Genomic DNA, 20,233 nt, shown 5'->3' with positions numbered 1-20,233 from the left:
TGATAGGATGTCACTTCTGAGATTCGGTTACAAAGAGATGGTGACTACTGTCTTGGTGCCCTCTCTTGCTCTTTTGCTCTGAGGAAAGTCAGTGCCATGTTGTGAGCTGCCTTGTGCAGAGACCCCCGAGATAAGTAACATGTCTCTGGTCAAAAGCTAGTGAAGACTTGTGGCCCTCAGTCCAGCAGCCTCATGAGTGAGCTTGGAAGAACAGTCTCCCCCAGTTGAGCCTTCAGATGCCTGCAGTCCCAGCGGATATCTTGACTGCAATCTTTTGAGAGACCTGATCCAGAAAACCCACAAAACTGACCCACAGAAATTGTGAGATAATAAACGTTTGTTGTTTTCAGCTAAGTTTTGGGCTTATTTGTTACACAGCACTAACTAACTAATATAGTTTTCCAGCTGGACACATTCCTTCTTCTTAGTAAGAAGGAAGGGGAAGATGGAATTGGGAGGCAAACAACAGTCACTGTCACCTGTACCTACCACACAGGACTGTTGTGAGGATAAAGTGAGTTAAGTCTACAAAGTGCCCACCTGCAATCTGCCAGCACCCAGGAAGTGCCTAAGGAGAGGTGGTTGGTGAAGGGCCACCAGCCAGGGTCTATTTCCCAGGCTTCTCACCAAGCTCTTGTAGGAGACACAGCTGTGCTGTGTCTAATATGTGATTTTCCCGGGCTCCCTCTCCCCTTTCAGACAGTTCAGACCCCCTCTGCAGATCCAACCAGTAGAATGACTACTCCTACAAAACCAAAGATCCCCAAGCCAGCTGGTGGGCTCACAGTGAGATTTTAGAGGGAAAGGGGCTGAGAGCCCCTGGAATCCAGTTCCCCCCGCATTTACAGTTTGAACCAGATGCCTGAGGTAATTCAGCCTCAAGGCAGAAGTGGAAGCTGGACGCCCCCACCCCAGCAAGGAGAGATACCCCAGGTCTCTGCTCCACCTTCTTTTGCACCACTGTTGCTGAGTCAGAACCCAGAATTTGGAACATTTAGAGAGTTTCCTGTAAAAAGATTGTACTAGTTCAACCTAATTTTCTCTCCCCAAGAGGAGTTGAGGTCAGGTGTATGAGGTAGTTTTGAGTGAATGAGTGTCGTATTTCTTTCTAGTTTTCCTTTAGGCAATTGGAAGTGATTCCTCTTGTCTGTCTAGAGAGACCTGAAGTCCTTGCAGTCCCCCAAGAGCCTGTCCTTTGTGGGTGTAACTGGGAGAAAAATCTAGACACTGATCCCCTGGGTCCCACAGTCATGTGTGCACCTAACTGAGGCAAGAATTGTCTCCCCCTTGTGTGATCACCCTTCTCCCAGGACATAGGGACTTTGTCACCCTGGAAGAATGTGTACTCACAAATCATTTCACATATAATGAACTCCCACTTTTTCAGAACAGGTTGAGACCAAGGGCTTTCAGTGAAAACAACTGTTCTGTGGAGGGAAAAAAGCTAATAATAAGTCCCAAGACTTTTTTTTCTTAATCTCCTTCTATCATGATGGGAAGTAAAATGTACCAGTATTCTTGCTCCTGATTTTTATTAGTGAGCTAGGATATACGAGAACTTAATAAAATATTCACAGAAGGCTTAACTGCATTATTAAAAGCCTTCTTTCCCAGGCCTTTGAATTTTGTAAAAGCAGCAATTTCTTTAAAATCAGTGAGTGTGAGCGGAAACAGATGCTCATGTGGGGTATTACTCTTCTTTAATGCTGGGTTAACATGCTTTTAATAAATTAAAAAAATTGATTCTCCTAAGTTTCTAGCATGAAGTTGCAGGTGCTTATCAGGGTCCTGCTTGTAAAATGCAAAGGAACCCAACCAATGTCAAAGCTGTATGAGCAGAGACTGCTCCCTAACGTCCCTGGGAGCACCTAACTTGAAAAGTCCAACGTGACCTGGAGGGAGGGATAAAGCATTGAGAGGATAAGCACTCTCATTTAGAAAGTTGTCGCAACAAAATGATGCACAGGGAGTTCGAATGCCCTCCCTTGAAAGGGAAAGCCAACCGAGCTGTGCGAGCGTTTTGTGTGTGTGTGTGTGTGTGTGTGTGTGTGTGCACGTGCACATGTGTGAAAAGGTGGGGCTTTGGGTGGGAGAAGAGTGTTAAGGAGGAAATTCATACTTTTATTCTGATAAGGAGCATTTATTACACAGTCGGGAGCTGGTATGTGTCCTGCTTAAGACTTCAGGATGAGTGGTTGATAGCTGTTTAGCTTAGTGACAGAGTTAGGACTGGTACCTGGGTGACTGTTTTTCTTTACACCCCGCTCTGCCATTATATTCTCTATTAGTAATTTGATATGCTCAAAAGATAGAGCGAGTTGACTGCTTGCTAACAATGGGCCTCTTTCAGGTGGTGTCATCCACAGGAAACATTACCATTGGGTTTTTGTGACCCTGGCATCAGTATTTAGCTGGTGGCAACTCCCTGACATTCACCTTTTCAGACTTTAGGGGGTGGCCTTGTAAACCCAGAGCTAAAACTGCATGTACAAAGGTCCCTGGTCAAAGTGTGTCTGTGTGGGGACCCAGCACACACCAAGATTCATTGGGTTTGGCTTCCCTGTCTGGGCACATGGCTCTCAGTCTCACTGGCGATCATGTGTTTGCAGTGAACCATGAATATTCTCTTCTCTTATGTCTTTAGAATACGAGAGTCAGCCTCAGCTGGAGAGTAACCAGGGCCTGGATGGATGGCTGTTTCGGGCTGGACGGGGCAATCCAGGCCAGGGAGAACACGGTGGGCTCACTCTGGTTCATGGGGTGGGTCACAGGATTTGCTGTGTGAAGCTGGAGGAAAAACCTGGACCCTGAAGAGGCTTCTATGGGAAGGCACCAGCTGGGGTCTGCAGGAGGAGGGGGGCAGCCACGGCATGTGGTTACTGAAAGCAATGACACACAGGAAGTGAGTGATTAAGAGTAGGCTGTTTGGTCATCAAGTCAGTGGCCCAAGGAGAGAGGTTAGTGATGGGCCATGTCTGGGACTCACCAGTGCATCTTTACATTTTTCTCCTTACACATTTGGAGGAAAACTTGTTGATTTTTTTTTTTTTTCTGTCATATGCTCAGCACTCCCAGAGATTTTTCATCCCAGGAGGCCGTGCTGGTGTTTTAGCAAACTAGGACTTCTCACCTGAAGCTTATAAAGCGCTAGATGGAATCCTAACAGCGATAAGGGCAGGCACTAATGCAGCCGTGCTGTGAGCCAGGGATTGTTCTGAGTGCTTTGCATGTGTTTAAGAGCTGACTCCTGGCTGAGAACAGGCAGAGGGGAGGGTCCAGAGGCTGGGCTGGAGGTAGCCAGGAAGGCTTCCCGGTGGGATTCCCTAGTATTAGTTAGATGAATGAGCTTTACTCCACAAACATGGGTTTTTAAAATGTCAGAATCCTTAAAAAATTTTTTTAATTAAAAAAATTTTTTTTAATTTAGAAAATTTTCCAGTTTTATTGACATGTAATTGACACATAACATTGTGTAAGCTTAAAGTGTACAACGTTGACTTGACACACTTATATTGCAGAATGATTATACCATCATAGTATTAGGTAACCCCTGCATCACATCGCATAATTACCATCTCTTTTTTGTGGTGAGAATATTTAAGATTTTCTCTCTTAGCAACTTACAAGTATATAACACAGTATTATTAACTATAATCACCATGCTGTACATTAGATCCCCAGAACTTGCTCATCTTATAACTGGAAGCATAACTTTTGACCATCTCCCCATTTCCCCCACCTCCCAGCCCCCGGTAATCACAATTCTTACCCTCTGTTTCAATGAGTTCGGCTTTTTTAGATTCCACATGTAAGTGATATCGTGAAGTATCTGTTTTCCTCTGTCTGACTTATTTCACTGAGCATAATGCCCTCAAGTTTCATCCATGTTGTGACAAATGGCAGGATTTCCTTATTTCTCATGGTTGAATCATCTTCCATTGTATATATATATATAAACCAAATCATCTTTTTCCATTCATCTGTTGATGGATGCTTCCGTTTTTTCCATATCTTGGCAATTATGACTAATGCTGTGATGAACATGGGAAGGCAGATGTTTTCATTTCTTTTGAAGTGAGATTGCTGGATCGTGTGGTAGTTCTATTCTTAATTTTTTGAGGAGCCTCCATACTGTTTTCCATGGTGGCTGCGCCAATTTACATTCCCACCAACAGCGCACGAGGGTTCCCTGTTCTCCGCGTCCTCCCCAACACTTGTTATCTCTTACATTTTTGATGATATCCATCCTAACAGGCGTGAGGTGATATCTTACTGTGGTTTTTATTTGCATTTCCCTGATGATGAGTGATGTTGAGCACCTTTTCATGTACCTGTGACCTTTTGAATGTCTTCTTTGGAAAAATGTCTATTCGGCTCCTCCACCCATTTTTAAAAAAATATTTATTTATTTATTTGGCTGCACTGGGTCTTAGTTGTGGCACGTGGGATCTTTAGTTGCGGGATGCGGGATCTAGTTCCCTGACCAGGGATCAAACCTGGGCCTCCTGCCTTGGGAACACAGAGTCTTAACCACTGGACCACCAGGGAAGTCCCCTTCACCCATTTTAAAATCAAATTGTTTTTCACTTGTTTTACTGTTGAGTTGTATGAGTTTGTATATGTTTTGGATATTAACCACTTATCAGATCTATCATCTGCAACTATTTTCTCCCATTTCATAGGTTGTCTTTTCCTTTGTTCATCTTCCTTTTGCTGTGCAGAAGCTTTTTAGCGTGATGTAGTCCTACTTAACTAATTTTTGCTTTTCTTGCTTGTGCTTTTAGTATCATTTCCAAAGAAGTCATTGCCAAGAACAATGATAATTGCCAAGAACAAACTCCTTTTCAAGGAGTTTTTCCCTATGTTTTCCTGTAGGAATTTTATGGTTTCAGTTCTTATGTTTGTCTTTAATCCATTTAGAGTTAAGTTTTGTGAGTAAGATAAGGATCCAATTTCATTCTTTTGCATATGGTTATCCAGTTTTCCCAGCACCATTTGTTGAAGAGATTATCCTTTCCCCATTGAGTAGTCTTGTCAAATATATGAGAGGGTTTTTTATTTCTGGGCTCTTGATTCTGTTGCATTGGTCTATGTGTCTCTTTTTTGCCAGCACCGTACTGGTTTGATACTATAGCTTTGTAATATAGTTTGAAATCAGGAAGTGTTATGCTTCCAGCTTTGTTCTTCTTTCTCAGGATTGCTTTGGCTATTTGGGGTCTTTTGTGGTTCCATACAAATTTTAGGACCTTTTTTTTCTATGTCTGTGGAAAATGCCACTGGAATCGTGATAGAGAGATTGCACTGAATCTATCTATAGATGGCTTTGGGTAGCATGAACAAAATGTCACAATTCTTTATTCCTCTCAATCAAATAGAACGTGTTGTGAGCCACCATCTGTTCAGTACTGGGGCTTCCCACCTTTGCTTCTCAGATTTAGGAGAAAGTCTCAGGAGCAAATGGGGTCAGACATGTATAGAAATGCCCTCCCATCCTGAATCCACACTGAGACTGCTCTGTGCTCTGACCCAAGCATCAGGAGCCCTCAAAGGTGGCAGCTCCACTGCTTGTGAGGCAAGCTTGGGGACCAGGGTCTCTCCCAGGCGCCAGAAGGAGCTATGCTCCTAGTATTGAGGGCCCTCACCCCCCATCTTCTCTCAGGGAGCTCTGTAAGGCCCCAGGCTCTTCCGAAACTTCCCTCCACCATGCCCACTTCTGTCTCCCCTCACCCCAAAACTCTTCCCTCCAGCATCCTAGAGGGAAGTGTTCCCTTCTTGGGGCTCACCTTCCTGTGTGTGCTTGCAGACTGAAATGCTCAAACTGGCCTTGCCCCTTGACACTGTAATTGTTCTTTATCGCCCATTAAGCAGGGACCAGCTTTGCCTAGCACAGTACCTGCTATATAGTGAAAGCAATGACCTTCGGAAAGTTGCCCAATGATACCGAACCTCAGTTTGGCACTGAGGTCCAGTGTGCTTCGACACCACATGTCAGTTCTCTTTCCCTTGTCCCTGATGGAAAACCAGTTCAAACTGGCTTCAGTAAAAGGGTACCAATTGGCCCATGTTGCTGAAAAATGCAGATGGAGCTATGGCTTCAGGAACAGCTGGATCTAGGTACTCAAACGTGGCATCAGGAATCCCTTCCAGTGTCTCGTGAATCTAGTTTTCTCTGTGGTGGTTTCATTCAAGTGCACATTCTCTCCTTATAGTGGCAAGATGGCTGCCCAAGTTTTCAGTTTCCCAGGGGTAAGCTGCAACAGCAGTCCAGGTTGAGTCTTGTTGGTGCTGCTGATTGGGTCGCCTGTCCAGTCCTGAGCCAATCACTGTGTTGAGTAGAATGCACTGCTTTGATTGGCCAGGCCTGGGACCCACGGCCATCCTCTGAACAGAGGAATGCCTTCATCTCTACCCAAACCTTGTGAATTGAGAGTGGGGGAGGGGCAAATCTTCAAAGGAAAACGCAGGCCCTGTTGCCAGGAAGAGGAGGACAGGAGGCCAGGCAGACTACAACATCAAGTGCCACTGCAGCATCCTTCACCTTCAGCTCCTGGCCGGGCCACTGGGGTCCTTAATCAATTGCTCCACCTATTCCTGCCCAGGTTCACCTACCTTCACCCCAGCATAGGCTAAGGAAGTGGAGTGGGTGAGGGTGTTTCAGCACTTGGGGTCCAGGCCCTGCCCCACCTTCCAGGCATGGTACAGGTGGGTCCCCTGCCTCGGGGGGAGGTCTCTACTCTAATATGCTCCCCAAATTCGTGTCCACTCAGAACCTATGAACATGACCTTATTTGGAAATAGGGTCTCTGCAGATGTAATCAGATTACGGTGAGGTCATACTGGATTAATACGGGCCCTAAATCCAATGTCCAGTGTCTTTATGTGAAAAGGGAAATTTGGACACAGATGCACACAGGGAGAAGGCCGTGTGATGAAGGAGGTAGAGACTGGAGTGAGGCTGCCACAAGCCAAGGACACCAAGCATTGCCAGCAGCGCCAGAAACTGGGAAGAGGCAAGGAAGGATTCTCTCCTAGAGCTTTCAGAGGGAGCATGGCCCTGCCGACACCTTGATTTTGGACTTCTAGCCTCCAGAGTTGTGATAGAATAAGCTTCTGTTATTATAAGCTGCCCAGTTTGTGATACTTTATTACAGTAGTGGGAATCTAACACAGGGCCCTCCTGAGCCTACAGCATTCTTGTCCCACCCCAAGGACTTCAAATGGGAAACTGGCCCCCTCCCAGGAGGAGAAGGAATTCTCGGCTGATGAAAGACTTTAGCAGAAAAGGCCACATTGTGTTTGCAGCTGGGACCACTTCAAAGGGAAGGCCCTTCCCCAGCCCCAAAGCCCAGCCTCTCATCTCCCTCAGGACATCAGTGGTTGGCATGGTCCTCGCTCCCCTCCTCTCCAGCTGCACCAAGATCGAAAGCCCAGAGAGGGCTCGACTGAGCCAGTGACCTTGGGCAGCTAGAGCTACGGTGACCAACGGGTCCCTGTGTGCCCAGGACTGTCTGGTTTTAGCACTGAAAACTCTGCATCCCGGGAACCCCTCGGTTCTGGGCAAGCCAGGAAGGATGGTGCCTCTTGATAGGGCTGGGGTTGGTTTTAGCTCTTTGGGAGCAGGGGGACTGTGTCTTTTGTGCCCATAGGCATTTTTTTTTTTTAAAAGATCTTTTTGATGTGGACCATTTTTAAAGTCTTTATTGAACTTGTTACAATATTGCTTCTGTTTTATGTTTTCGTTTTTTGGCCTCAAGGCATGTGGGATCTTATCTCCCTGATCAGGGATCGAACCCCCGCCCCCTGCACTGGAAGGCAAAGTCTTAACCACTGGATCACCAGGGAAGTCCCAACCCATAGGCATGTTTTTAAGCCTTAATCGTGTGCCAGTTTGTGCCTGGTGCTTTACGAACTGTCTGATCCTGATAACACACCCGTGGGGGGGGGGGGGCGTGCTACACTTGTCCGCGCTTTATAAGCTGAGGCTCCCAGAGAGGGTAAGTCCCAGGCGTGTAACCGGCAGGTCCTACGCCAGCTGCACCAGTATGGCCGGCGGCTTCCCTGTTCCGTGCCCTCTCCGCGGCAGTGGACTCACCTTGGAGGGGGTGCCAGTGGGAAAGGCTGACCCCTGCACACCCCCTCACCTGCCGGATCAGGGTCCCCTGCAGATTGGAGCAGCATCTCCCTTTAACATCGCCCTTGCCTGGCCCCTGCTCAGGATCCCACCTGAGGCTCCCGAGCGGCATTGCCGAGCAGTTAGCAGCAAGGACTCGGGGAGCTTACTGCTTGGGTTTAAATTCAGATCGGCCGCCTGCTGTCTATGTGACCTTGGGCAAGGCACTGCTCTGTGCCTCAGATTCCTTGTCTAAAAGATGGGGGCGTAACGATAGTATCCTCCTTGCAAGGCTGCGTGGGGTTATAGCACAGGTGTCAGGGTTCTTGTTAAGAGGCTATGAGCTGAGAGGACCTTGGGTCCTGGAGTCAGAGGGAGCCAGGTGCAAACAGCAGTGACCTCGGGCAGCACTTCACCCTGAACTTGAGCCTCGCATTTGTAAGATGGGGGTCAGGCAGCACTTTCCCCATAGGACAGATGTGAAGACGAAAGGGGACAGGCTGTTGCAGGTGACCCCAGCCAGCTCCAGGGTGAGCATCCGTCAAATGTTCATCCGACTGACACACAGGCTCGGGCCAAGCCTGTGATTAATTTAAATTGTGGGCAAAGTTCCCACAACCTTTTTCCTTCTGGTCCTTCAATGGCCCCACTGCACATGTTCTGAAGTGTCCCCAAACTTGTGAGGGGGCCAGCGCTGAGTGGCACTGAGTGGGTTGAGCGTGGGACACTCCCACTAAAGAGTCATTGGAAAGGCCAGGTGGGAGGAAGGGGCCGGAGGTCAGGAGACCCAGGGGCTCGGCTTCATCTGATCTCACGCAGCCTTAACTTCTCAGGCCTCAGTTCCCCATCTGCAAAATGGACGGAACTTGGGGTTTGGCACCTGGGGCTTGGACTGGAGATGGTTTCACCAGCCATTCCCCAGGGTGACTGGCAGGGTAAGTAATCTTCAATATTCATCATTCCCTCGACCAGGGTAGGGTCCCCCGCTGAGAAGGACCCCACGCTGGATTGAATGCTCTGCTGTCACCAACCTTGGAATTCATAATTTTTCGAACAAGGAACCCTGCATTTTCATTTTTCGCTGGTCTTCACAAATTACAGAGCCAGTCCTGCCTTTGACAAATCTTTTCTGAACATCGAAGGTGTATGAGGCCATGCGGCAGGTACCAGGGGTAAACTGGTGGAAAAAGTTGACATTGTCTCTGTCCTCATGGAGTTCACAGTCTAGAAGGATTGCCGTGGGTTGGACAGTGGCCTCCCCAAAAGACATGCCCAAGTCCCAGGCAGCTGCGAATGTGACCTTATAGGGAAATAGGTCTCTGCAGATGTAATGAAGTTAAAGATCTTGGGATGGAATCATTCTGGATTTAAGGTGGGCCCTAAATTCAGTGACGTGTACTTATAAGAAAATGAGGGAATTCCCTGGCAGTCCAGTGGCTAGGACTTGGCGCTTTCACTGCTGTGGGCCTGGGTTCCTGGTCGGGAAACTAAGATCCTGCAAGCTGCCCTGTGTGGCAAAAAAGAAAGGAAGGGAGGGAGGGAGGAAGGAAGGAAGGAAGGAACGGAGGGAAGGAGGAAGGAAGGAAGGAAGGAAGGGGAGAGGGATATTTGAGACACTCAGACACAGAAGAGAAGCCCAGAGGGAAAGGCCATGTGAAGACAGAAAGGTCAGAGGGATGGGTCTACAAGCTGAGGAATGCCAAGGAGAGGCATAGGATGGATTCTCCCCTAGAGCCTCCAGGAGGGGCCAGTCCTGCTGACGCCTTGATCTTGGGCTTCTGGCCTCCAGAACTGTCAGAGAATACATTTCTGTTGTTTTAGGTCACCAAGATTGTGGTGATTTGTTACAGCAGCCCTAGGGGAATGGATACAAGAGTAGATAGACAGCAGTCAACTCATCACACAAACAAACGTGTAATTGCTGGTGTGACAAGGGACGTGCCACGTGCCTGTGTTGGGGAAGGGTTGTCTGGGACTTGAAGTTCCAGAAGGAGTTAACTAATGAAATGGGAAGAGCATTTCAGGCTGCGGGAACAGCATGGGCAAAGGTCCTGGGGTAAGAAGTACTCGCTGTAAAATTGAGGGGAGACACCCCCGGCAGCTTCAAGCCATATGGGTCTCTGATGTGTTGTCTTGGCCACAGAAGGCTTTAAAAGGCCCCAGAACTGGCCAGGTGTCACTGCTCATGGCAGTAGCAGCGATTTGGCACCTATGGTTTCAGCCCTACCCGTTCCCATTTCACATGTGTTTTGTGTTACCAGTTTGGGCCCCTGAAGGAAATCTGTTTGCCAGGCTCTGACCTGCCCGGAGCCTCGGCCAGCATCTTCTGACCTGGTGGAGCTTGTGCCTGGTGGCGCAGGCTGGAAGTGCCGGGTGTTTGCCGTTCCCAACCAGCAAAGGCGAGACTTTCACTCTGCCTCTCGTGGCTCTGTGAGAGCTCGGCAAGACCTGGCTGAAGATGTGTGGAGGGAGCCAGACCTGAGGTTTGTGGAGCAGAACTTTCCCTGCAGGAGCTGGAGAGGCAGGTAGTTCTGTGGCCCTGGCTGTGGGGAAGGACACAGGCGGAGCTAGAGGGGTTTTGGCTTCTCCAGGAGGCCAGCTGCATGGCCCAGGACATGCCACCTCCATGTCTTTTCTTCTATCAATAGATCCAGAGAAATTACTTTCATCTGCTCCACCTCTGTAAACAGAGTTCCGAATTATACCTCCTTGGTAAAGTAGCTGTGAGAATTGAATGAGATGATTTACTCTTTCATTCAACAGGTTAATTTTATTATTATTATTTTTTTTACTTTTTGGAGTTAGGATTTTTATAATATTTTTATAGATAGGTTTGTCTATAAAATATTTTCTGTTTTGGTTTTAATTGAGCTAACATTGGTTTATTACATAATATGTTTCATATTTCTACTTCTAGGTACCTACAGCATGCTCACCACCATCAGTTTAGTTTCCATAGGTCACTGCACTGTCCCGGATCCCCTTTACCCACTTCGCACCTCCCCTACCTCCCAGCCTTCCCTTCTGGTAACCCTACTATTTTGTTCTCTGTGTCTACATGTCTGTTTTTCCACAAATATTTTATGAGCAACTACTAGGTGCTGGGCACTCTTCCAGATGCAAGGGATACCACGGCAAGTAAAAGAAGGCAGAAATACATGCTCTCCTGGAACCGATATTCCAGATCAGGGTTTTACAGACTACAGCCCAAGCGTCAGATCTGGCCAGGCATCTGTTTTTGCACAGACTGTAAACCAAGAATGGTTCTTGCATTTTTAAATGGTTGAAAATTAAAAAAAAAAATTATGACATGGGAAAGCTATATTTTCAGTGTCCACAAGTAAAGTTTTATTGGCACACAGCCATGCCCATTTGTTCTTGTATTATCTGTGGCTGCTTTGGGGCTGTAGACATCACGACAGAGACCACAGGGCCTGCAAAGCTGAGCATGGTTACCCTCAGGTCCTTTATGGAAAACATTTGTCGGCTCCTCTTCTAGAATCTTGCTGTTCACAGTGTGATTTCTGGACTACGGCATCAGCACCACCTGAATGCCTGTTGGAAATCCAGAGCCCCTGAACCAGAATCTGCATTTCAACAACATTCCCTGGAGATGCCTGCCCCTGTTAAAGTGTGAGGCCGTGCTGCCCTAAAATGATGCATGTAAAATGCTAAGCACAGGGCGGCTTAGCTTAGTTAAGAGCTCAATAGATCTTATCTACTGCGGGTAGGCTGATTACTTCTTCCTAATTCCCAGAACCTGTGACTTTGTCAGTTACATGGTTAAAGGGGTGACGCGGGTGAGGTGAAGGATCTCGAGAAAAGGATATACACCTGGGTTATGCCGGTGGGCCCAATGATGTCATCACAAGCGTCTTCTAAGAAGAGGTAGGGGGATCAAAGGAGAAAAAGCTGTGATGGGGGAGGCAGAGGTTGAAGAGGGAGGAAGGGGCCGTGCAGTGGCTAGAAGCTGGGAAAGGCAGGCAAATGGATTCTCCCTTGGGGCTCCCAGGAGGCGTGCAGCTCTGCCGACATCTTGATTTTAGCCTTCCGACCTCCAGAACTGTAAGAGAAACGTTTGTCTTATTTTAAGTCACTAAGTTTGTGGTAATTGTTGCAGCGGCGATAGGAGAACGCTAGAGCTGCTGTTACTATTATTATGAGTGTCGTTGTTGCGGTTATTCGTTGAGTGCTGGCTCGGCCATCTACCCACTGACTTGTTTCAGGCAAAGTATTGAATCTCTCCAACCTTCCGTTTCCTGCTCCATAGAATGGAGAGAATGCTTTTTCTTCCTCGAGGCGTGGTGGGGCTTCAATGAGAAGATGTGTGTGACGCGGCTTACACTGTGGGTGGTCATCATTACTGACCTTGGTGGCTGGGGGCTGGCTCTGGGTGACTCTTCTACCCAGTGGGGAATCATGATGGGGCCTCCCTCCTGAGGCTCTGAACCGAGACCCCAAGCATAACTCCAGGTCCGGGCCTCACTAAGGAGAACGCAGTTGTGTGGGTGGCCAAGTGGGGGAGGGTGGAACCGGATCGCTAAACTGGGGGGGCCACTCTGAGGTGTTTTGATTCAGGGCACTGGATCTTGGCCCAGCCCAGCTCCTGGGGGAGGAGATCACTTGTGTTCCCTTTCTTGCCCTTGCTCTTCCCTTGAGGGAATATCTGCATCTCTTTGCCTTTCACTGTAGCAGCTGCAGACCCACGGAGGGACTTCTGCCCTCATAGGGCTGGGGGTTCATGCTGGCTCCCTGAGGAGGGAGAAAGGGCTGCTGACTCCAGGGCTGCCCTGTGCTGAGGCCCCAGCTCCTCTGGGCCCAGTGGGGAGGCCTGGCCATGGAGCCGGCTTGCTAAGCAGCCTGGCTTTCTCAGGCTTTGCTGCTCCGGTCTCTGGGCTCAGTTAACTTGGAGCATTTATTCCACTGGATTGGAACTGGAGGGGGTTCTTTAAAAGCAAAGACCTGCTAGATTCAATGCGTGGGCTCCTGGCACCCAGCACAGGGCCTGGCACAGAGAGGAGAGTTGCGGGACCAGTGAAGGAATAACCAAAGGGGCTGAGAGGCCCCAGCACCAACAAGCAGGCAGGAGCCTCTGCCAGCCCCCAGGAAAAGCTGGGTGACCAGGTGTTCCCCCAGAATCTGGGAGTCCCTGAAGTGGCCCTAAACCTCCGAGGACTAGAGGGAGCATTTCTTTTTTTTTTTTTTAACATCTTTATTGGAGTATAATTGCTTTACAATGGTGTGTTAGTTTCTGCTGTATAACAAAGTGAATCAGCTATACGTATACATATATCCCCATATCCCCTCCCTCTTGCGTCTCCCTCCCACCCTCCCTATCCCACCCCTCTAGGTGGTCACAAAGCACCGAGCTGATCTCCCTGTGCTATGCGGCTGCTTCCCAGTAGCTCTCTGTTTTACATTTGGTAGTGTATATATGTCCATGCCACTCCCTCACTTCATCCCACCTTACCCTTCCCCCTCCCCGTGTCCTCAAGTCCATTCTCTATGTCTGCGCTAGACACCATATCCTCTTACTTGTAGATATTTCATGCAAAGTTTTGATGGAGAGTCCTCTTTGGTTATCTCTTGGGTAATGGGCTCCAAGAGCCCACCAGTCTGGTAGAGGGGGCTGAACTGATTGGCCCAGACGGAGTGTGGAATGAGGAGAGACGGAGGTAGCCAGGCCCCAGCAGGTCAGGCAGTAACAACCCCACCCTGAGGAGCTCCTTTGCACCTGCCCTGCAAGCCTAGGCCTTGGACACTTGCACGTGGAGACCAAGCCACAGCACAGGTTAAGCTGGAGGTCTTCGCACTTCCCTTCCCCACCTCCCTCTCTCAGCCTGTGTACCAGAAACCCAAGATGCCCCCTGAGTGACATTCAGGTGGCTTCCGGGTCTCAGTATTATTAACAAGGCGCTTTTTTGGAAATTCACATAAGAAAATTAACTGTTTGAAAGTGAACAGTTCAGCCACCTCTATCTAGTTCACAAATTTTTTTTATCACTTCCCCCCAAAAAAACCTGTACCCATTAAGCTCCCCCAGCCCTCCAGCCCCCAGGCCCTGGCAACCACTAACCTGCTTTCTGTCTCTATGGATTGACCTATTCTGACCTATTTCATATAAATGGAATCATGCCATGTGGCCCATGCATTTGGTTGCTTTCACTTTGCATCATGTTTTCAAGGTTCATCTGTGTCAAGCCTGTGTCAGGAGCTCATTCCCAGCGAGCATCCTTTCCCATGGCTCCTTGGGCAAATGTTCTTCTAGGGAAACCCCCAGAAGCAGGGTTGCTAGGCTGTAGCAGTGAATACCTCACCTGCCCTCCTGAAGGTCTGTATTGTTTGTCACTGAAAGGGTCATTTCCCAACTTGGTATTAGTGAACGATTTCATTTGGGCCAATCTTAGGAGAAAAAAAAAAATCGTATCTCATTATTTCAATTTGCCTTTTCTGATTACCAGTGCAGTTGAACAACTTTAGGAAATCTTCCTCTGTAATAGTGGAATTCTAGGTGACTGTGGTAGAGGAATACAGGAGGTGGGATAATCTGGGAATCAGGAATCTTCTGGATACCCTCAAATCTCACTGAGTGGGCAATTGCTAGGGTAACCAAAGGTCCTGGGTTGTCCAGGACTGTCCTGGTTTTAGCACCAAAATTCCCATGTCCCAGGAAATCCCTGAGTCCCAAACTGGGGATGGTTGGTTATCACCATGACTTCCTGTTGCCCCTGAACTTGGACCATGGGGCTGAGGGAGGGACAGTGACACAGAGTGGGAGCCCAGGAGCTCCTGTTTTGCTGGGGGGCAGGGGAGAGGAGGAGAAGGAGGAGATGGCCCAGGTGTGTACTGCCCATGCTGGCTTCCTCTAGCAGAGATGCTTTGCACCCAGGCCCAGCTCATCCCGCACCTGTGCTGACCTGCCTGGTCGGGGCCCAGCACCTGAGACAGACATCTTGGAACAGGGGCTCCATTCCACCCACCCAGCCTGCCGCTGCCCAGTTCACAGGGCTTTTGAGAGACAGGCAGCCTGGCTCCTTGCCACCTACCCAGCGTCCATTCTGGTCCCTCTCCCACCTCTCCACTCGTGCCTTAAATGCCCCTCCCTTTGGGACCTCCTTCCAAGGGCAAAGTTGACATCACCCCTGGGTCAGGTTAGGGGACAGCTGCTTAGCTGTTCGAGATTCAGGAGAATCTGTGCACTGTGTCTAGAGAGCTGGGAGTGGGCCAGGCTCCCACTGCAGGGGGATCCTGGGTGACACCCCCAGTAGAGAAGTGGTGTGAGGTGGGGTGAATGGTGAGAGGCTTTCTTCTTTTAAAAAATTTAATTTTATCGAAGTATAGTTGATTTACAATGTTGTGTTGGTTTCTGGTCTACGGCAAAGTGATTCAGTTTCATATATATATTCTTATTCTTTTTTCTTATTTTTTTCCATTATGGCTTATTACAGGATATTGAATATAGCTCCCTATGCTATATAGTAGGACCTTGTTTATCTATTTTATATATAGTAGTTTGTATTTGCTAATCCCAACTCCTAATTTATCCCTCCTCCACCCCCTTTCCCCTCTGGTAACCATAAATTTTTCTATGTCCATGAGTCTGGTTCTGTTTTGCAAATAAGTTCACTTGTATCATATTTTAGATTCCACACATAAGTGATATCATGGTATTTGTCTTTCTCTGTCTGACTTGTTTCACTTAGTATGATAATCTCTAGGTCCATCCATGTTGCTGCAAATGGTATTATTTCATTGTTTTTTTTATGGCTGAGTACTATTCCATTGTATATATATACCACCTCTTCTTTATCCATTCATCTGTCGATGGACATTCGGGTTGCTTCCATGTCTTGGCTATTGCGAATAGTGCTGCTGTGAACATTGGGGTGCATGTATCTTTCTGAATTAGAGCTATCTCTGGATATACGCCCAGGAGTGGGATTGCTGGATCATATGGCAACTAAAGTATTTTAAGGAACCTCCATACTGTTCTCCATAATGGTTGCGCCAGTTTACATTCCCACCGACAGTGTAGGAGGGTTCCCTTTTCTCCACACCCTCTCCAGCATTTATTATTCATAGACTTTTTAAAAAATAAATTTGTTTATTTATTTATTTATTTTTGGCTGCCTTGGGTCTTCATTGCAGTGCACGGGCTTCTCATTGTGGTGGCTTCTCTTGTTGTGGAGCACAAGCTCTAGGCGCTCAGGCTTCAGTAGCTGTGGCTCACAGGCTCTAGAGTGCAGGCTCAGTAGTTGTGGTGCACGGGCTTAGTTGCTCCACGGTATGTGGGATCTTTCCGGACCAGGTATCGAGCCCGTGTCCCCTGCATTGGCAGGTGGATTCTTAACCACTGTGCCACCAGGGAAGTCCCTATTTGTAGACTTTTTAATGAGAGGCTCACTCTTTTTATCTGTCTTTCCATTTGTCCTTCTGTCCAGGAGGCATTATTGCCCTGACTCTACTGCCTAGCCCGAGACAGGATCCTGAAGATAAGGCAGGAGGACCAGGCAGTGTCCGGGAGTATATAAGGGGAGAGGGAAGATGTGAACTGTTTGCCCCCGAACAAAACCCCCAAATCAGCAGGCCCGGGGGAGGGGCAGGTGGTAAAACCAGAACTGAACTGGGAGGTGGAGGATTTGGGGAGCAGGCAGCTCTGGGCTTGGCTGCAGGTGTCAGTTTAAATGTCTTTGTCTCGGGAGTGTGGGAAACCTTAGGACAATGACCATGTCTTACTATGTACCCCCCGTATTCCTCGAGCTTATCACAGGGCGTGGCACATCGTAGGTGTTCAGCAAATCATTTCTACACGGATGGATAGAAGAATGGGATAACACATCATGCGACCCTGGGCAAGTCACTTCTTCCCTCTGTGTCTGTTTCATCCTCTGTAGAATGGAGGGGGAATCCCTAAATTTCCTCCAGTCTACTGTCTTGAGCTGACCCCTCCCACCCCAGTCCATTCTTGGTCTTTGACCACCGGAGGCCCTGAAGTGGTTTGTGGGCATCACCCTGCCCTTTAGGGGAGGCTTGGCAGTTCCTACATCTGGCCTTGGGATGTGCTGCCTGTGTGTGGACCAGCCCTGCGCTCCAGAGAGAGAGCCTCCCCCGAGAGGGAGCGCTTATGATGCTGTCGGGCCCCAGCTCCACTCCCAGGACTGTTGGAATAAAATCCAAAATCCTGACTATGGCCCAACCCTGGTGAATCTCTAATGCCCCACCCCCATCCCCTCAGTTCTGTCCTGCCTCGGGGCCTCTGCAATGCTGTTTCTGCTGCCTGGAATTCCCCCTCCTCCAATCTTCCTTTCACTGCATCCACTTCATGCTTCAGGTCTCTGCTCAGATGCCGATTTTTTCAGTCTTCCCCTGACCCCACCCCCCCATGACTCTCCATCCAAGCACCCTGTTCTTTTCCTTCACAGGATTATTACAGTTACATATTCATTATTTGTTCATTTTCTTTTGGGGACAGGGCTGTGTCTGTCTTGGTCCCTTCTGTAGCTGTGTCTGGCACAGAACAGATGCTCAATAAATGTTTGTTGAATGAATACATGAATGAGAACATTACCAGTCTTTGCTCCCATACCCCACCACCACCATGTCCTGTTTCCACACTTCTGACATACTGAGGGCTTCATTGGTGCTGGGCATGGTGCTAAACCTTCTATGTTGCAACCCTATGAGGAAGGTATCCCTAGTTCCCATACTTCACAGATGTAGCAGCTGAGGCTCAGAGAGGTGAGGCCACAGGCTCCAAGTCACACAGCATGGAGTGAGGAAGCAAGATCCGACTGAAGTTGCTCCAACCTCCAAGGCCCATGCTCTGAATCTCCACCCAGCCATCCTGAGGTGGGTCCCTGTCCTGGCCCCAGCCCTCTGCAGAAAGAAGTAGGAGCTGGAGAATTCCACTGGGCCCCAGATGCTCCACCTGGACAGTGGCCTGGCTTGGGGTAGATCAGCCTTCAGGCTCCGGGTTATGTTCCACTGTTCCTCACTGCCTCCCAAATTAGTTCCACCTTCAGCCCAGGGCCTGTGGTTTCCACTTGTTTTCTGTAACCGGAGCTTCCCCAGCACTTGGCACTGAGATGCAGAACTCAGCACCGTCTCAGCTTCCCAATTTCCTTGGATGTTGAGATGATGTCAAATGATTTCACTGGCAGAGAAAAGCCCAGCTGGGGGTCAGTGGGCAGATCACCCCCCACCCCGCCCCTTACTCAGGTAGGGAAGAAGCAGAGTGCATCAGCAGAGCCTCCTTTTCTTGTTTCATCCTGGCAACAGATGACGCAAATGAGAGCTCAGAGTGGTTGGGTGATTTGCCCAGTGTCACACGGTAAGTGAGAGGCAGGGCACAATTTATACAAAACACCCAAGCTCTTCCTCCCAGATGCCTTTCCGGGTGGTGGACAGAAGAGGAACCTGGGGACCCAGAGTGGTGAAAACCCAGACCTTGCCCGCACAGGGCTCTAAGTTGAGCAGAAAAGGACCAGATTGAGTGCAAACAGTGATCAAAGCAATGCCCGCCAGCATGAGACAATATATATTTTTAGACAGTACGTGAGTCAGCCCTTGATGATTCACAGGCCCGGCTGGGCTTGCAGGGCAGCCCCAGGCCGCCAAGGGCAGGGCAGGAGATCAGCCACACCAGGGACAGGAAGGCTAGAAGAGGTTGAGGGCCACCTCATGCAGCCCCTCTTTGTCATCTGTTTTGTCAAGGGTTGGATACTTGAATAAGTGCTTGAAAAGGGCTCATGGTAACAGAACTAGAAGGTGTTGTTATAAGCAGCTTCACATCACTTTATAACCACCCACACTGGGCTAGACGCTATGCTCCGTGCCGGGGAGACAGCAGCAAAGAGCAGGACTGACAGAGCCCTGGCCTCCGGCAACTTCTTTGTGGGCCTTCCCGTCTGTGTCGCAGTTCAGCTCTGCTGTTATTTTTTAAGGGAAAAGACGTTTTATTGAGATTTTGCTACATAAATAGCTACAAAAAACCTGGGAGGGACGAAGGGAGCAGCGGCCGTTTCCCGGTCACTAAGGAACCCACGGGCAGGGGGATTGGGAGGGAGACTGGTCATGGCCAGAGGGAGAAAGGATGCCCTGGATGCTGTCTGGCACGAAGAGTCAGATATGAGAGAGAGACGGGGGGGGGGGGGGGGGGGGGGGGTAGCAGAAAAGCAGCTGTAGGCAATATGTAAATGAATGGGCATGGTGTGTGCCAATAAAACTTTATTTATAAAAACAGGAAGTGAGCCAGTGTTGGCCTGGGGGCCATAGTTTGCTGAACCCTGTTCTCTAAGATGCTTTCATCCACCCCCTGGCTCCCCTTATTTGCCCCCCGCTGTGTGACTAATAGAACCCCCTCCCCACTGTGAACCACCTGAAACCTGGTCTCCTCCCAGGTAGCTTGCTAGTTCTGCAGGTAAAAACTGCTACAATGCTCTACTTTCAATTTAAAAATGTTCTTGTTTGGCTTCGCAACCTCCTACACACAGGGATTTATGGATGTATTGGACTGTGGCCTCCTGGGGTAGCAACATCCACATGTCTCTCGTCTAGCCTAGTGCTTGAGATGTGGTAGAGGGTAGAGAAGTCTTTGCAGAACAGACACCCCGAAGGCAGTGCCTAGCCCCATCTATCTTCTTCACTTTAGGTAGAAACTGGCAAGAAACGAACAAAAAAGAGGTGTGTGACAGGCCAGGGCCCCTTCTGGTCTTCTTCTCTGTCCCCCAGGGAGTCTGGGCAGCCCCAGTGTCCCTCCCCCACCCCAGGTTCACACTACAGGTCCAGCAGGAGAGAGAAGAGGGGCAGTGGGAAGCTCCCTGACCAGGACCCCAGCCCTGTGTGTAGTGGGCACACAGCACTGACCCTCAGCTTCCTCATCTGCAAAATGGACGGAGACGAGGCCCACCCCCCCGAGCTTGCTCAGAGGTGCACCGCTTGGCCTCTAAAATTCAAGGTGAAATGTCCCACATATTAATTGCATGTATATATATATTGGTATATATTCGCGGACAGAAAATCCCCAACTTACAGTGGTTCTACTTACGATGGTTCGACTTAAATTTTTTACTTTAAGTGGTGTGAAAGCACTACAGATTCAGTAGAAACTGTACTTCGAATTTT

The sequence above is a fragment of the Monodon monoceros genome, unplaced genomic scaffold (assembly GCF_005190385.1).
Source record: "Monodon monoceros isolate NGI ecotype Baffin Bay Population unplaced genomic scaffold, NGI_Narwhal_1 Super_Scaffold_13, whole genome shotgun sequence".
Classification (NCBI taxonomy): Eukaryota; Metazoa; Chordata; class Mammalia; order Artiodactyla; family Monodontidae; genus Monodon; species Monodon monoceros.
The sequence above is the reverse complement of the archived record's forward strand: the minus strand, read 5'-3'. Positions refer to the sequence as shown.